At 45.2% G+C, this 14,235-nt stretch overlaps 1 protein-coding gene across 11 annotated transcripts in view; it reads right to left on the reverse strand.

Moving 5' to 3' along the window:
- SOX5 (SRY-box transcription factor 5) overlaps positions 1-14,235 on the reverse strand; it is a 606,300-nt gene that overhangs the window by 92,676 nt on the left and 499,389 nt on the right. The window lies entirely within an intron of this gene.

Consider the following 14,235-nt stretch of genomic DNA (forward strand, 5'->3'; position numbering starts at 1 on the left):
GAGCATATTCTACAAGCAAAATCGAACTGTGCTTAAGATTAGCCCCAGTCTGTAGCTGATGCTAAAATATTCTGACTGGAAATAGTTAGGCTGGAAGGAAACTAGATACAGTAAAGGTTAATACAGGATGAGATTAGGAGTTGAAGAACTTTATTGGCCTTAGCTGTTCTTATTGTTGGACACACTCTGTATCACTGGCTTATCTCCTTGATTATACATATTGTGACAGGGTCAGGCCAGATGGCTACAGGAGAGTAATAGAAGGCAGATATATTAGCCCCAGGTTAAGTAAGTCCCTTTTCCCTGGGTAAGGTAACAGGGAAGGTTTCAGAACAATCAGGAACCTTCTGGAGACAATTAAGACAGACAGGCTGATTAGAACACCTGCAGCCAATCAAGAAGCTGCTAGAATCAATTAAGGCAGGCTAATCAGGGCACCTGAGTTTAAAAAGGAGCTCACTTCAGTTTGTGGTGTGCGTGTAAGGAGATGGGAGCAAGAGGCGCTAGGAGCTGAGAGTGAGAATGCATACTGTTGGAGGACTGAGGAGTACAAGCATTATCAGACACCAGGAGGAAGGTCCTATGGTGAAGATAAAGAAGGTGTTCGGAGGAGGCCATGGGGAAGTAGCCCAGGGAGTTGTTGCTGTCGCACAGCTGTTCCAGGAGGCACTCTAGACAGCTGCAATCCACAGGGCCCTGGGCTGGAACCCGGAATAGAGGGGGGCCCGGGTTCCCCCCAAACATCCCAACTCCTGGTCAGACACCGGAGGAGTTGACCTGGACTGTGGGTTCATTGAAATGGCCAAACTGAGGGCTGCCGTGAAGCTCCAAGGCGAGCAAATCCGCCAATAAGCGCAAGACTCACCAAGGTAGAGGAGAAACTTTGTCACAGCTGGTGTCAGGGGTGGGATCTGGTGTGCACAGCGTGGCGGAAGAAGGAGGGTGTTTGGGGGAGAAAAAAAAAAGAGGGAGAAGGTTTGTTTTTTTTTTCCACCACAATGGAGGCGGTAGTGCGGGCACTGATACAAGACACGGCTGCCCAGCAGGAGGCTACTCGTGTCCAGGCAGCTGCCCAACAAGAGGCAGCGTGGCTGCAGCAAGAGACTAATCGCCTGCTGATGGAATAGGCTGCTCAAGACTGGGCTATGTTGCGGGAACTGGTAAACCAGGTAAAGGCCCTTACAGAGCTGAACCGCGGCCATGATGGGACGCAGATCATGCGGGCCAGCAATTGGCTGCAGACAATGACGCGGGAGGATGATGTAGAGGCATACCTCCTGGCCTTTGAGAGGACAGCCCTGCGGGAGGCTTGGCCCCAAGAAAAGTGGTCTGGCATCCTCGCTCCATTCCTGTGTGGGGAAGCCCAGAAGGCCTACTATGATTTGCCTGAAGAGGCTGCGGCAGACTACCCCCAGCTGAAAGCAGAGATCCTGGCCAGATCTCGGGTAACGACTGCAGCGCGGGCCCAGCGGTATCATGAGTGGAGGTACCAGGAAAACAAAACCCCACTGTCCCAATTATATGACCTCATCCATCTCGCACGAAAGTGGTTACGAACTGAGTCCCGGAGTCCAGAGGAGATACTAGAGGTTCTTGTCATCGACCAGTACATGAGAAGACTACCGTCAGATCTTCGCACCTGGGTAAGACAGAACAAACCCTTCACCTATGATGAGGTTGTCACGTTGGTAGAAAGGCGAAGGATGGCGAGAGAGCTGACCTGACCAGTTAAGGAAGAAGCACCCCGGGTTAAACTAGCGGCACCAAGACCTAGAGCTCGGATGACTGGGCCACCAGGAGAGCCCAGGTGGAAAAAGAGAGGGGCTGAAGGCCCACCAGAAGCCACAAAGAGTCAGAGCACTGAGGGGGAAGAGGATCGTGATGTTAGACTGCCCAAACCAAGAGACCGGGGAACGCCTAGGGCTCCATACAGATGTTACGCCTGCGGGGAGTGGGGACACGTAGCTGCACAGTGTCCCAATGCCGAGGAGCCTATGCAGTGTAACCTGGGGAACTGGGCAGACCCATGCTCTCTAATTCACCTTGTGGGGGTCTCACTAACCCCACATATGTACACCAGACCAGTGAAGCTAAATGGGGTAGAGACCACAGCACTGGTTGATTCAGGGAGTGCTATCACACTTGTCTCGGGGAAGCTTGTGAAGCGTAGTCAGCTGCTGTGGGCTAAGCGTACGGGGATAACATGCGTCCATGGGACAGTTGGTTATTACCCCACCATCCCAGTAAAAATCGAGATTCAGGGGAACACTACTGAGGTAGCAGCAGGTGTAGTCCCTAAACTCCCATACCCGGGGCTCATAGGGAGGGACTTCCCAGGGTTTGAAGACTTACTCCCTGTAGGGGAATTGGAGAAAGGGGAAAGCCCTGAAAGTAGTGAGGCATCCACAGTAGACTGTTAACCCCCAACCTTCTCTGAAATATCCCCAGATTTGTTCTCCACTCCCAGACAGCGTAGAAAGAAGGGAAAGAAGGGCAACTAAGGCCTTGGGAACCCGAATACTGGCCCAAAGCCAGAGGGTCGCTCTTGTAGGTAGCTGGTCCTGAGCAGCCGAAAAGAAGGCCACCCAGGAGGGAGAAGCACCCGAGTCTGACCCACACTGTTAACGCCTCTGAACCAAGAGAGGCAACAGAGACTGGCCCCCTAGATCTCGGGCAGATTAGTCCCGGGAGAGGAAATTTTGGACGGGACCAGGCTGAAGACCTAAGGTATGACAACATTAGGAAGGAGGTGACCGAAATAGATGGGGTCCCCGTGAAAGGGAAAACCCAGGGACCAGGACCCTACTTCATAATGAAGAAGAATCTCTTATACTGGGTTGCACCAGTACAGGGGCAGAAGGTACAGCAGATCCTAGTACCTCAAAAACACCAGAATGTGTATTAAGTCTGGCCCATAGTCATCTTTTTGGGGGGCATTTGGGGGTCGAGAAGACCCTGGCACGGGTCCTGTGACAATTCTTCTGGCCCGGAGTACATGAAGAAGTGCGGAGGTACTGTGCCTCCTGCCCGGAGTGTCAGCTGCACAGTCCCTGTCTCCACTTGAGGGCACCGTTAGTACCCCTTCCCATCATAGAGGTCCCCTTCAAGCGAATAGCCATGGACCTGGTGGGACCTCTGGAGAAGACAGCCCGGGGCCACCAATATATACTTGTCATTCTGGATTATGCTACTCGCTACCCAGAAGCCATCCCCCTGCGGAACACGGTGTCTAAAACGATAGCTAAAGAGTTGGTGGGGATCTTTGCCCGAGTGGGGCTACCAAAGGAGATATTAACAGACCAAGGTACCCCATTTATGTCGAAGCTAATGAAGGACCTCTGTACGCTGCTCCATATACATACCCTAAGAAATTCAGTCTGTCATCCGCAGACCGATGGGCTGGTAGAAAGGTTTAACCAAACCCTCAAGGCAATGATAAGGAAAGTGGTAAGTCAGGACGGGAAGGATTGGGACACCTTACTACCCTACCTTATGTTTGCAATCCGGGAGGTACCTCAGGCCTCAACTGGGTTTTCCCCCTTTGAATTATTATACGGATGCCACCCCCGTGGCATACTAGATATCACAAAAGAAATGTGAGAAGAGGAACCCAATGAGGGGAGAAATATAATTGACCATGTGTTGCAGATGTGAGAACGGATAGCCCGGGTCGCCCCTATTGTACGGGAACATTTGGAAAAGGTGCAGGAGGCTCAGCGAACCCATTACAATCGCCGGGCAAAAGTCCGACAGTTCCAACCAGGGAATTGGGTGACGGTGTTGGTACCCATGGCAGAAGGCAAGCTTTTGGCCCAATGGCAGGGGCCCTATGAGGTGGTTGAACCCATGGGGGAAGTAACCTACAAGGTGCAGCAGCCAGGACGCCGGAAACAAGAACAAATTTATCACATTAACCTCTTAAAGCCTTGCCACCAATGAGAGGCATGTGTAGTGGCCCAAGAGACCCCGAGCCAGGGAAACAACATGCAGGAGCAGATCAGGATATCCACTGATCTGACACCAAACCAGAAGAAGGAGGTAACTGAGATGATCAACCGATACCAGGACGTGTTTTCAACCAAACCAGGTCGGACCACCAAAGAATATCACCACATTATCATAGACCCTGGGGCAAAGGAAACTTTAAGGCCCTATCTGGTCCCAGCGGCAAAAAGGGAGGAGAGCAAAGCAGAGGTAAAAAGGATGTTGGAGCTGGGAGTCATCGAAGAGTCCCACAGTCAGTGGTCATGCCAGACTGTGTTGGTGCCCAAACCTGATGGCACCACTAGGTTTTGTAATGACTTTCGCCGGGTGAATGAGAGATCCAAATTTGATGCATACCCCAAACCCCATATCGATGAGTTAGTTGACCACCTGGGCAATGCCCGATTTTTGACCACCCTTGATTTAACAAAGGGATACTGGCAGATTCCCCTTGCCAAAGATGCGAAAGAAAAGACGGCATTCTCTACCCCAGAGGGTCTGTTTCAATATACTTTTCTTTCTTTTGGACTGCATGGGGCACCTGCCACCTTCCAGCATCTTATGGACAAGCTCCTACGGCCCCATACCAGTTATGCAGCGGTATACCTGGATGACGTGATTATTCACACCCCCGACTGGGAAGCCCACTTAGAAAAGGTGGAAGCGGTTCTGGACACGCTAAGACGGGCTGGCCTCATAGCCAACTCAGCCAAGTGTGCTATAGGGCTAGCCAAGGCTAAATAGCTTGGCTACATTGTAGGAAGGGGCATGGTTAAGCCCCAACTAAACAAACTAGAGGCTATCCAAAATTGGCCCCAGCCGAATCGGAAAAAGCAAGTCCGGGCATTCCTGGGAGTGGTGGGGTACTACCGACTATTTATTCCTCATTTTGCTACCAGAGCGAGTCCCCTGACAGACCTGATAAAAGCCTGGGGTCCAGACATGGTGAAGTGGACAGACGCCACAGAGAAAGCATTCATGGATCTATGGACAGCCCTCTGCAGTAACCCCGTGCTCATAGCCCCAGACTTCAACAAAGAATTCAATTTACAAACAGATGCATCTGAAGTAGGATTGGGAGCTGTCCTATCACAGATGGTCGGAGATGAAGAACACCCAATCCTCTACCTCAGCAGGAAACTCCTCCTGAGAGAGCAGAAGTATGCCATGGTTGAAAGAGAGTGCCTAGCTGTGAAATGGGCCACAGAAACACTACATTATTACCTTCTGGGATGATGGTTTACCCTTGTGACCGACCATGCACCACTCCAGTGGATGCAGCGAAATAAAGAGAAGAATGCAAGGGTGACCAGATGGTTCCTGTCCCTACAACCTTTCCAATTCACCATACAACACCTGGCTGGAAGCCACCATGGCAATGCAGATGGCTTGTCATGAGTACACTGCCTGACGTCCCATGTTGCCCAAACCCGTAGTGTTGAGCAGACGGGGGGGATATCTGAGAGGGTCAGGCCAGATGGCTACAGGAGAGTAATCGTACTGGGATATGGGAAGTGGGCGGGCAAAGCCCGGCCACGGCTAAAGGATCCCCCCCAGCCTAAGAGGGGGATCCACAGGACCTGGACACCAAATGAATACGGGGGGACAACTAATGAAATAACAGGGACAGGAGCGTGGTCAAAGGGTCAAACGAAGGGAACCGGACGGGGACACTGAGCAGAGAACCCCAGACAGTGCCCACTGCTCCTCAAAGGTGTTGAGGGAGTCAGTGGACGCCGCCCAGAGGAACTCTGCCCAGGTACGTGAACGGACGGAGGATCGGAAATAGGCCCCACAGTCACAGGAGACTCCATCGGCCAACCTCCTCATTACAGGAGAGTAATAGAAGGCAGATATATTAGCCCCAGGTTAAGTAGGTCCCTTTTCCCTGGGTAAGGTAACAGGGAAGGTTTTTTTTGAAACAGAAAAGAATTTTATTGTGACAGTTACAAGAATTACCAAAGAAACAAACCAAACTATGCAACAAAACAACGCAAACAGAAGGTATAACACAGCAGCTTTCAGGAGGGAGAAGTGTTCAGGCTAGCCTGGGCCCAGAGCGGGGGGGCTTCCTCGACACTCGTGGTCTTCCACCCTCCTGAGTTACCTGGTGGCCTAGAGTGGGGGGGCTTCCTCGACACTCGTGGTCTTCCACCCCCTCAAGTTACCTAGTGCCGCGCCCAGTGTCACCGATTATCCCCCTCCTGAGAGTGCCCGGCAAGATGGGCACGGCTGCGGGGTGGGCGGTTTAGGGATGGGGGGGGTAGACACCCACGTATTATAGGACCCCTCCTAGATGACAGTAACGATGGTATCCACAGCGGCAAACGGCTGGGGCTGGTGTCTCTCGCTCTTCCCCTCAATCAAAGGGTCAAACGGAGGGAACCGGACGGGGACACTGAGCAGAGAACCCCAGACAGTGCCCACTGCTCCTCAAAGGCGTTGAGGGAGTCAGTGGACGCCACCCAGAGGAACTCTGCCCAGGTACGTGAACGGACGGAGGATCGGAAATAGGCCCCACAGTCACAGGAGACTCCATCGGCCAACCTCCTCATTACAGGAGAGTAATAGAAGGCAGATATATTAGCCCCAGGTTAAATAAGTCCCTTTTCCCTGGGTAAGGTAACAGGGAAGGTTCCAGAACAATCAGGAACCTTCTGGAGACAATTAAGACAGACAGGCTGATTAGAACACCTGCAGCCAATCAAGAAGCTGCTAGAATCAATTAAGGCAGGCTAATCAGGGCACCTGAGTTTAAAAAGGAGCTCACTTCAGTTTGTGGTGCGCGTGTAAGGAGCTGGGAGCAAGAAGCGCTAGGAGCTGAGAGTGAGAACGTGGACTGTTGGAGGACTGAGGAGTACAAGCATTATCAGACACCAGGAGGAAGGTCCTATGGTGAAGATAAAGAAGGTGTTCGGAGGAGGCCATGGGGAAGTAGCCCAGGGAGTTGTTGCTGTCGCACAGCTGTTCCAGGAGGCACTCTAGACAGCTGCAATCCACAGGGCCCTGGGCTGGAACCCGGAGTAGAGGGTGGGCCCGGGTTCCCCCCAAACATCCCAACTCCTGGTCAGACACCGGAGGAGTTGACCTGGACTGTGGGTTCATTGAAACGGCCAAACTGAGGGCTGCTGTGAAGCTCCAAGGCGAGCAAATCCACCAATAAGCGAAGACCCACCAAGGTAGAGGAGGAACTTTGTCACAATATGTACCCATACTTCTTTATAGATTTAAAGTGATCTAAAACATCAGAGACAAAATAATTTCAGTGAGAGAGCAGTAAGAGGAAGTAATTCAGCATCTTTCTAGATAGATGTCATTATAAATATTTATTGAATATATTATACAATACTGTAAATGATATATATTATTATCTGGGCACCATAAGTATAGCAAGACTTCAGACGAGAATTTTCTTCTATCATAATCTTTGGGATGCATAAAATGTTCTGACTGAATTTGTGGACCTAAGGTGGGTCAGCTTTTCTTATTTTGTCAGACAAGCCTTGAACAGTGTACCTGCCAGCAACTTTCAGTTTTCCTGTTTATTTTCTCATGTGGTTTGGGGGATGCATTGTAAATATACACTATTGACAATGCTCAGTGTGAAGAAAGTGAATCTGATGGATATCCCCAAAAATGCCCTAGTCTGACTCAAACTTTCATGTTTTGTTGGAAGCCTACAAACCTCCAGATTCTAGCTTCACAATGAATCCCCCACTCCCAGCTAGCCAAATTCCACTCAGTGTGGTTTCACATTTCTCCCCCAGGCCTCCATCCTCACCAACAGTTTGCTCATAATTACATAACCTTCTTTGCATGATTATATAACCTTCTTTGCAGCCGCATCTCTGTAAAGAACAAACATACTAGGAAAACCAGTGGTGTAAGTTAACTAACTCCAAAACCCATTGTCCAAAATATGTAAAGGGCAAATACTTTTTTGTTTGTGTGTCCAGATTCTTTTATGCAGATTTGTAAAGAAAGAATTAATTCAAAGAGAGTGCAAGAAACCAGCTACAGAAAATCCAAAGCAATTCAGAAGTTTGGCACTGTTGCCAATTTGCAAATTGGTTGTTTCGTTCAACTTCATCTGATGTCCTATACTTAAGGACACCTATTTTCCCTTTACTCCATGAGAACTACTCTGTAGATCTGCAAGGCAATTCTCAGGTCATTTCTCTGGTTTTTGGATTAAAGAATGTACTAGCATTAAGTTCTTCAAGCTCCACAAATGTGGTTTTCTGACCTCTTCTACTATCAAGGTACAGATGGTGTTGGAGAGCTCCCAAAGGGATGCTACAATTGACAGCCAATTTAGAGTGTGAAAGGAAGTCTCTCTGTTTCTAATAATGACAAAACTGCTGATGCAACGATGGAAAATGGCTGGAAGAAATTTACTGATGTAAGATTTTGTTGGACTGTTCTGAAAATCTGGAGCCTTCCATGTTTGTGGTATTAAAAACAGGGTTCCACATTGGGTGTGGTTGATCATAAAACACTATAATCATTCCTAATTATAGAAATTCCAGTGATGTGTGCCACATAAAACAACAAAAAAAGTTTCATTCAATATAGACGCCTTCTCCTCTCAGTTCAATTTGCTGCTGACACTCTCCTAGGCAAGACATGACATAAGTGAAGACTGTCACATTTCAATCTGTAAACAGAGTCTTCTGCTGGCTGCTAGAACTACTTATGATGTCAGCCACTTGAGCAATATTCATCTAAAATTAATGCCTTATAAATAATCAAGGAGTAATCTGCTTCAGTCTGTCAGACTAACCCCAAAAAGAAAAAGTGTAAATTTTTACAAGAGAAAAGAAATTATGGAAGACCTGACCTCTCAAGTATGCTTGCCAGGCAGTTACGCACTCCTGCTTGCATGACCTATTTTCCCCTGCTCATCGCACAGAGAAGTTCCAAACAAATGGCAGGTGATATAAATTGGTTGGAAGATAGAGAGTGCCATCCAAAGCATGCCAGGCATTTTGGCACCATCATAGGGTATCAGTACATTTTAACTGAAATGGTATCTCTTTAAAGTTATACAGGTAATACAACGCATTTCATGTGTCAGTCCACAGAGGACTATGTTAGATAGGGTCATGTTCTATGATGTGCCTTAAACATATGCACTGTATATACTGACCTACAATTTTAAAGTGTAAGAATGTGTGTGTGTGTGTATAGAGTGTGTATACATATGTGCATGTGAGTGTGTGTGTATTAACTGAAACACAAGCTGTGACTGAGTAATTACTTAAGGCCAGTGTTTTAAAAGTGTTCATAAATTTTGAGTTCCCATGCTGGGACACGTAGGGCCAGGTTTTCAAAGATGCTGGACACTTACAGCTCCCAGTGACTTCCATTTGGCCTTAGAGAACATAATTCTCCCACTGCTACAAACAGGCTTGTGTACTAGTTACACCAGATGGCAATCAAATCACCTATGGTCTGTACTATCCTATTACAGGATGTTTAGGGTCAGTGGGACGTAAAGTTGCAGAAATGTTTAAGTTCACTTTTTTTAGCTTGTGAGTGTCAAGGAGAAAAAAAAAAAAGAGACAGACCAAAGCAGAGGATGGAAAGGGAAGAAAAGGGGAAAAAAACAAAGGGAGATGTCAGACGAAACAGAGAGAGGGGAAGAAAAAGAAAATAAAGGATACGTGCATGTGCAAGATAAGAGACCAAATGGGCTTGTGTATACTGAGGCTTCTGCTAGTAGGTAATGAGACCACATGATGAAGCTGAACGCTGGCAAATATGAAAATAGCATGAAAAAGACATTCGTTGTGCTATTTCCATTGTCCAAATGTCAAACACCTTCTGGGAACCCTAGGGGTGGTAATAGTCATGTAACCATCTCTTAAGTTCTTCCTAAAGGGGATTTCTTGAAAACGGCTAGGCTCTGACCCTAGCTCCTATGGACTTGGAAAAGCCAGAAAAAATGCTGGCTGCACTTTTTCAGGCCTATTTGCATATGTTCCTTAGTATGCAGGATGTCTCTGTATGTAATTGAATTGTTGTTTTTTCCTCTATTAATACATATGCAAATGAGTCACTACTGCAGCTGTGCTGTATTAATCATATGTGTGCTTCTGTCTGTCTGCCCTGCAGGCTCAGGGTCGGAGGGAGGGGGAAGAGGGAATTCAGGCTCTTTAACCTACAAGAAAACTCACTCATGCAGACAGAGGTCTGCCAGCAAACAGCAGGCCCAGGTTACAACTGAAATGAAGATAGGCTGGTCGTTTTTCACTCTGTATAGATACGGATGGAATCTGAAAGTTATGCAGAAAGGACTGTTAATCTAGATAAAATGAATATGCTGTCATAGCTAATGTTTTCCCCTGAAAAAAAAAGTGAAAACCTGACATTGCACAAAATATCCCTTACCATGTGTATTTACTACCTGTGTATATATCTGTTCACCAGAGACATGTTCAGACACACATGGTGCTCTGGGAAATACAAAGCATTTAGCTATGTACTGTCAAAATTATCAAGAATGGCAGGATGCTGATAAAACAACATGGTGGAGTGGTTCATTCATGTCTGCTTTGAAAAATATATTGGTTTACCTGTAAAATTGTAAAACTGGATATCAAAGGCAAGCATGGGCTACTTAAGACACCAACTACAAAGTATGTTTATCCACCATGAACAAGATTTATTAGAATTAGTATTATTATTAAGATAATTTGGAGATATTTTTCTTTCAGAAACATATGGCTTGATAAAAACTCCAGTTGGCAACTGATTACATGTCCCATAGGGACACAGGACCTCATGGGTCACTAAGTCCAGTCCCCTGTTATTGCGGCAACCATGTCAGATAATCCTATGCATAAATTTACTGAAACCTTGTTTGTGTGTTTTAATGGATTGTTTTAAAATTGCTACTAATAGCTTATTATTAAAAATAAAATATCCACATGTAACAAATTCTGGGGACATGTCTGCCACACATGGGGCCAGATCCTCATTTGGTTTAAAAGCGTGTAGTACTCACAATACTCACGCCAATGGAGTTACACTCCTGTACTCCAAATGAAGGACTGGGCCTTGAGCTCTACTAATCTCCTTTAAAATGGACATTTAATGTAGAAGAGGTGATGAGTATCTTGTGGCCAAAACACTTACTTATAAAATCAGAAATAACTGAAGAGCAAGATTGGGAAGTATAGAATCTACACTAATATATCTTTGAAACCTCTTTAATGGGACATCCAATAAAAGTGTATACATATTAATATGTATTATTACTCTTACTATTATCATAATTTGTGATAGCTGTCAAAAACATATATCTTAGTATAAATGAATATTGTCAACTAATGGGTGGATGGCTCCCATTAGATGGCTGCCATCTTTTGTTTATGCTAAGGAGAAATGCTGTAGTAAATGTACTTAGTTTTTTGTTTTGTTTTTTTTTGCAGATGTACGTGCCCATGATGGAAACCTAATTTTGCTTTTTATGTTTAAATTGACTGCACCATTTTTATAATATTGTAATGAAACTGGGCATCAATGATTTACTCCCCCATAAATTAATTCCTAGTCCTATTAGTGAGGCCAGGTAAAGCAAAAGAGCAAATGCTGAAGGAATTGTTGGCACTAACTACTGAAAAGACAAGGCTTAGATGGTATCTGAAGCTACACACTGTCCACCAAATGTAAAGAGCGACCCTGTAATGCTAAGAAATGGCTAAACTTCGTGTAGGCAAAGTGTTGAGGATATTAATATCCCAAGGAGGTAATGGATATAGATTGTAGAGCAAATGAATAATGGATAAAGTACTGCCACCTCTTGGCTATATTCTGCAGGAACAATAATAGGCCACAAGGATTGTATTCCTGCCCATCAGAAATTAATCGAAGAGATTTGTAACCCTGTTAGATGTGCTCTTAATACTGAGAGTTTGACTATATTTGTGTTCAGATGAGTCAATTACAATGGTTAGACAGTTTCTCATGTGCTTCTTGATGGCTTCTAGGTGGCAACCATCAGACAGGAAGGTAATTGTTTAGGGTGATCAAAAAAGGGGATGTAACTACAGGTAAAGGGAAGAAGCTAGGAAAAGAGAAAAACCTTTGAAATCATGAAAAATTCCTGACAGTGAGATATATGAAACCACGGAACAGTTTGCCAAGGGTAATGGTGGAAGTCCCATCACCTGAGATATTTCAAACTAAACTGGACAAAAACTATATGTGAGAGAGACATTCCATATTGGCAAGGGGAGAATGTGAGAGATGGAGTAAATAACCGATGATAACAGGTTTTCACCATTTCTCTCATTTATGTGATGTTGTGAATGCTAAAATGAGGTGAGTTAAGAAGGACAGCTGAAAATGTGTTCTCCAAAACAGATGTGCAGTCCTTGCCATTTATTTCTATTTTATGTGCATCACGTATTTATGTAATAAATCATTGGCAGTTGGAACAGTCTATCTTTTGATTACAATCATTATGAAGACACACCGGGTAAATAGGTTTTTAATCCTTTGTCTGTTCCTGGAAATACAACAAACACCCAGCTAAATGGCACTTCTATGAGATTTAGATACCCTGGGCCATATTTTCGAAAGGAAAACCAGAACACATCTCAGTACCAATTTAGGCACTTAAATAAAAACCAGATTTTCAGAAGTACTCAACACTCAATAGGCTCAACACTTCTAAAAATCTGACCACTTATTTTGGTGCCTAAATGAAAGCTGAACTCTTTTGAAAATCTGGTCCAGACTACAGATGCTGAGTTCTCTTGAAATTCAGGCCTCAGTATGCATTTTCCAATACCATTTGAAAAAAGAGGTTGTGCTAAGAATGGAAACTGGAACAGATTACTAAAGGGCAAAGTGGAGGAATAAAGACTTTGCAGAATAATTTTTTCAAACACAGGTAGGGCCAAGCCCTGTTCACTGTACTCACATGAGTAGTCCAATTGATTTCAGTGGGATTACTCAAGTAAGTAAAGTGAGCAGGTTTCAGCCTTTAGGGTTGAGAAAACCAGTCAAACTACTTTAACATCTGTGTATTTTTTGACATAAGTTTTCTCTTATCTGTGTAATAACAAGTTTGGTCGCACAGTTGCACACCACCACCAAGAAAGCGCAATGTCCTGTTCCATTCTAGGATGATGAGGAAACAACATTTGAATGTTGGTGCATGAAGCTTTTGGGTGTGTTTTTCTCAAGAGCAGATGATTGTGGGGAGTGTATATTACATCATACTGTCAAGTTGTTTTGAACAGATGCAAAATGCTCAATACATGAGCAGCTTTCATTATGCATTCATCATCATCTTGCAATACAGCTATATGAATATATTGTGTTTGTATTACAGCCAATGAATCATTGTCATTATTAAGTTTAAAAAATTAGGTCTGTTTAGTCTTCAGAAAAGAAGACTGAAGGGGGACCTGAAAAAATCATCTTCTAATATGTTTAGGGCTGTTGCAAAGAGGAGCGTGATCAATTGTTCTCCATGTCCACTGAAGGTAGCACAAGAACTAACGGGCTTAATCTGCAGCAAGGGAGATTTAGGTAAGATATGATGAAAAGCTTTCTGACTATAAAGGTAGTTAAGCTCTGGAATAAGCTTTCAAGGGAGGCTGTGGAATCCCCATCACTGGAGGTTTAAGAATAGGTTAGACAAAAATACCTGTCAGGGATGATCTAGTTTTACTTGGTCCTGCCTCAGCACAGGGAGCTGGACATAATGACCTCTTGAAGTCCCTTCCAGCCCTATATTTCTTTGATTCTATGATTATTTGATTATCAGACAACCTAGATGGGAAATCTGAACTATTCAAATTCCCAATAATACAGAATCTCCTCACAGTTCTTAGAGACCCTGATATTAAGACATGGGTTTTGTCATGCACTCAGGAGTCAGGTTTGTCAGAAGAGAGCGCAAGAGAACTCATCTCAGACTGAAGTGACTCAGGCTGTCTAGAAACATCTAGTTCATACTAGGCACACCCAGATACTTAAAATTGGTATTAATCACTCCTATCATAATTTTATATTCACTTAGGATGTATCTACACTTTGAGCTGGAAGGAGTAATTTCCAGCTCAGGGACATATATGTGCGCTAGCTTTGATCAAACTAGTCAGCTAAAAATAGGATATAGCCATAATTGATGGGAGGAGCTAACTGCACCAAGTATGTACCTAGCCTCTCAGGAAGGATCGGACTTGATGTGGCTAACCCCTCCCACCGCTCATGCCACCACAGCTACACTCT

The sequence above is a fragment of the Natator depressus genome, chromosome 1 (assembly GCF_965152275.1).
Source record: "Natator depressus isolate rNatDep1 chromosome 1, rNatDep2.hap1, whole genome shotgun sequence".
Lineage (NCBI taxonomy): Eukaryota > Metazoa > Chordata > Testudines > Cheloniidae > Natator > Natator depressus.